Source organism: Amia ocellicauda, chromosome 10 (assembly GCF_036373705.1).
Source record: "Amia ocellicauda isolate fAmiCal2 chromosome 10, fAmiCal2.hap1, whole genome shotgun sequence".
In the NCBI taxonomy this organism is placed as follows: Eukaryota; Metazoa; Chordata; class Actinopteri; order Amiiformes; family Amiidae; genus Amia; species Amia ocellicauda.
In genome coordinates, this window is record NC_089859.1 from 42,342,506 (window position 1) to 42,346,555 (window position 4,050).

The window sequence follows — 4,050 nt, forward strand, 5'->3', positions numbered from 1 at the left end:
CTAACCTGCTTTTTATTGACAGGCCTAGGCCAAGAGTTTATGGCTTCAACCTTGGATATTTGGCGTTTCACCATACCCCTCCCTACTGTATAGCCCAAGTATTTGGCCTCTTCCAACCCCAAATTGCATTTGGTTGGATTAGCCATCAGGCCTGCTGCATGTATTGAATCCAATACCGCTTGGAGCTGAGACAAATGTGATTCCCAATCTGGACTGTGAATGACCACATCATCTAAATATGCTGCCGCATACGTCCTGTGTGGTCTAAGTATGTGGTCCATCAACCTTTGAAAGGTGGCAGGAGCACCATGCAGGCCAAAGGGCATCACTGTGTAGTGAAACAGACCATCTGGGGTTGCAAAGGCTGTTTTTTCTTTGGCACCCGGGGTCAAGGGAATCTGCCAGTAGCCCTTGGCTAAGTCAATAGTTGAAATATAGCGAGCATTCCCAATATTCTCTAACAATTCATCTACTCGGGGCATTGGGTATGCATCAAACTTTGAAATTTCATTAACCTTTCTAAAATCATTACAGAATCTCCAGGAGCCATCAGGTTTGGAAACCATGACTATAGGGCTGGACCACTCACTGTGGGATTCTTCAATAACCCCTGCCTCCAGCATTTCCTTAACCTCATTTCTAATAGTGTTCCTGCGAGCTTCTGGTACCCTGTAAGGCCTCATATTTACCTTCTTTCCTGGGAGAGACACAATGTTGTGAGAGACTAAATGGGTACGCCCCGGTATGCCTGAGAAAACTTCCCTATTACGTATTATCAAGTCGTTCACCTCCTTCAACTGGTCAGGTGACAAGGCAGCTGCAATATTCACCTTCGGTGTCCCTAGTGGCTGAGGGGGGTAAGTCAACATCAACACTTCCCTGTCCTTCCAGGCTTTTATTAAGTTGACATGATATATTTGTTCTGGGGGTCGGCGGCCGGGTTGCTGAACCTTATAGTTCACTTCCCGTATTCGCTCTATAATCTCATAAGGTCCCATCCACGTAGCCAGAAATTTACATTCTACAGTGGGAACCAACACCAACACCCTATCACCAGGCTGGAACACCCTCAGTGTAGCCTGACGATTATAGGCGAATTGTTGGTGTTCCTGTGCCTGCCTTAGGTGCTCTCTCACAATGGGAGTGACTGTGGCTATTCTCTCTTGCATAGCATTGATGTGCTCGACTACACTCCGGAAAGGAGTGGACTCGTGTTCCCACGTTTCACGGGCTATGTCTAATATCCCCCTGGGGTGCCTCCCATATAACAGTTCAAAAGGCGAAAAGCCCAGGGAAGCCTGTGGGACTTCCCTAATGGCAGACATCAAGTAGGGCAGCATGAATTCCCAATTTTTCCCATCCTTATCGATTACCTTTCTTAGCATGGACTTCAGGGTCCTATTAAATCTCTCAACCAACCCATCTGTTTGTGGGTGGTAGACTGATGTTCTCAACTGCTTAACCTGCAACAATTTACACAGATCGGTCATAACCTTAGACATAAAGGGTGTGCCCTGATCTGTTAATATCTCCCTCGGTATCCCCACCCTACTACACATCAACATTAGCTCTTTTGCAATACCTTTTGAAGCCATGGTCCGCAGTGGAATGGCTTCTGGGTACCTGGTGGCATAATCCAAAATAACCAGTATATACTGATGCCCTCTGGCTGATTTCGGGAGAGGTCCCACCACATCCATAGCTATCCTAGCAAAGGGGGTCTCTATGATGGGCAAAGGGACCAGTGGGCTTCTGAAGGCTGGTTTAGGAGCATGTAGTTGACATTCAGGACATGAGCTACAATGTTCTGTCACGTCTGCATGTACGCCTGGCCAGTAAAACCTCCTCAGGAGTCTATCCTTGGTTTTGTCCATCCCCAGATGTCCCCCCAGGATATGCCCATGTGCCAGATTGAGAACTGTTCGTCTGAATGGGGTGGGAACTAGCAATTGCTCCACAATGTCCACCCCTATCTTATTTACACGGTACAATAGGTCATTTTTTACCATAAAATAAGGATAAGCTGTTGGCGGGTCTGCAGTAGTCATAGGGGTCCCATTTACTACCTTCACATTTTCTTTAGCATAGTGTAGAGTGAGATCTCGCACCTGTGCGCTGCCAAAATCAGTGGGGAGTCCCTCTAACACTGACACTTCTACATTGTCAGCTTCAGGGGTCTCTATGAATGGATTCTCACCCACCCTGCTAGTGCTGGGTTCCTCACCCTCCATAGGGTCATCTACGTCACTACATTCCACCCCTATGTTTTCAGTTTAATTTTCCCCAACCAAAACCTTCACTGTCGACTCAACTGGAACCAGGTCTACTTTTAGCTCTAGTTGTGGGATCGAGGCAACTTCTGGCTTACAGTTTTCAGTGTGCATTTCCAATTTACTATGTTTTCTATCTAGTTTTCCAAAATTAGGAAAATATCGTCCCAGTATCACATCATATGGCATGTTGGGTACCACACCGACTTCGTAATCTAGTTTCCCGGCCTCTGTCTGTATGTTTACAAGGGCTGTGGGATAGGGGCGTGTGTCACCATGTGTGCATGTGATACTGAGCTCCTGATGTCTATCCAGCTTGTTGGTCGCTACTAATTTTTCTGTGACCAGTGTAACCATACTGCCAGAGTCGAGTAGAGCAGCCACTTCTTTCTCATCGACTATCACTGTACACATGTGTTTTGGATTAGGTACTCCGCCTATGAAAACATCCGTCCCAACAGGGCAGGCATAAAATACCGGTTTCTCTTTCCCCATATCACACACATTACATTGCATTGGTTCCTCTCTACCTGGGCAGTGGGCCGCAATATGTCCTACTTTGTCACAATTGTAGCAGACAATTGGTTGTGATGGTGACCCCCTATAACCCTTAGTCTCGGCTTTAGGCCCCACCTTTGCCCCCCCCAGTCTTGCTCTTTTCTTCCAACCCAGCGCGTCATGTTTCCCAGAGTACTTTGGAACCATCTTACCCGGTCCGCTGGTTCGTCATGGCCTGGGGAACGAGTTTTTAACCTCCGGTACATGCTCTGCTGCTCCGGCTGTATAGAACCGCTCTACAATGGCCACCAAGGTGTCAGCGGACAGCACCTCATTCTGGCCAACCCAGCGTCGAACGTCCTTGGGCAAACAGCGTTGGTAGTTGTCAAGGACTATGGCCTCCACCACCTCGGCTGATGAATGGACCTCTGGCTGTAGCCATTTCCTGGCCAGATGGATCAGATCAAACATCTGCGTTCGGATTGGTTGTCCTGGTTGGTAGGCCCACTGCTGAAACCGATGTGCCCTCACTGCGGTGGTCACGCCCAATCGGGTCATTATCTCCGCTTTCAATTTATCATAGTCCTGGGCGTCCTTCAGCTCCAGATCAAAGTACGCTTTCTGTGCATCCCCTGCCAGATAAGGTGCCACAAGCCCTGCCCAGGAATCTTTTGGCCATCCCTCTCTCCGCTGTCCTCTCAAAGGTCATAAGGAAGGCCTCAACATCGTCCTGTTTTGTCATTTTCTGCAGAAAGTGATTGGTGCGGGGAGTGGAATGGGTTGCAGCCCCCTGTGGCCCAATCCTGGTTGCAAGTGCTTCAACACTCTCTTTCAGCTCTTTAGTCACCTTTTCCTGCTCTTCTCTAAACATTTTATTTGTATCATGCTGGACCTGCAGTGCTTCCTGATGCATCCGCATAGCATCCTGGTGAGCCACCTGCTGCACCCTGGTCGCTTCCTGTTGGGCTATTACAGCCTGTAGTTTTTTTTTTTTGGGATAAAAAAATTCACTCAGCCAGTCTGGGTTTCATGAGGTGCTGCCCGCATTCTACACCAAATGTGACAAAACGCCTTGGCTGTACACATGTGCGGGTCTTCTCTGTGATCTTCTTAGGAGTAAAAACCAGTCATGACCCAGGGAGGAGGTTGCAAATACAGGGCTGTGCCTGTATGTTTACTTCAAACAAAACAAATCTGAAAACAAAACCTAACTCACACTGGAGTTGTAACTAATCTTACATAATCATTCTATTTTAAACAAAGTCTGGAATAAATAAGTCTT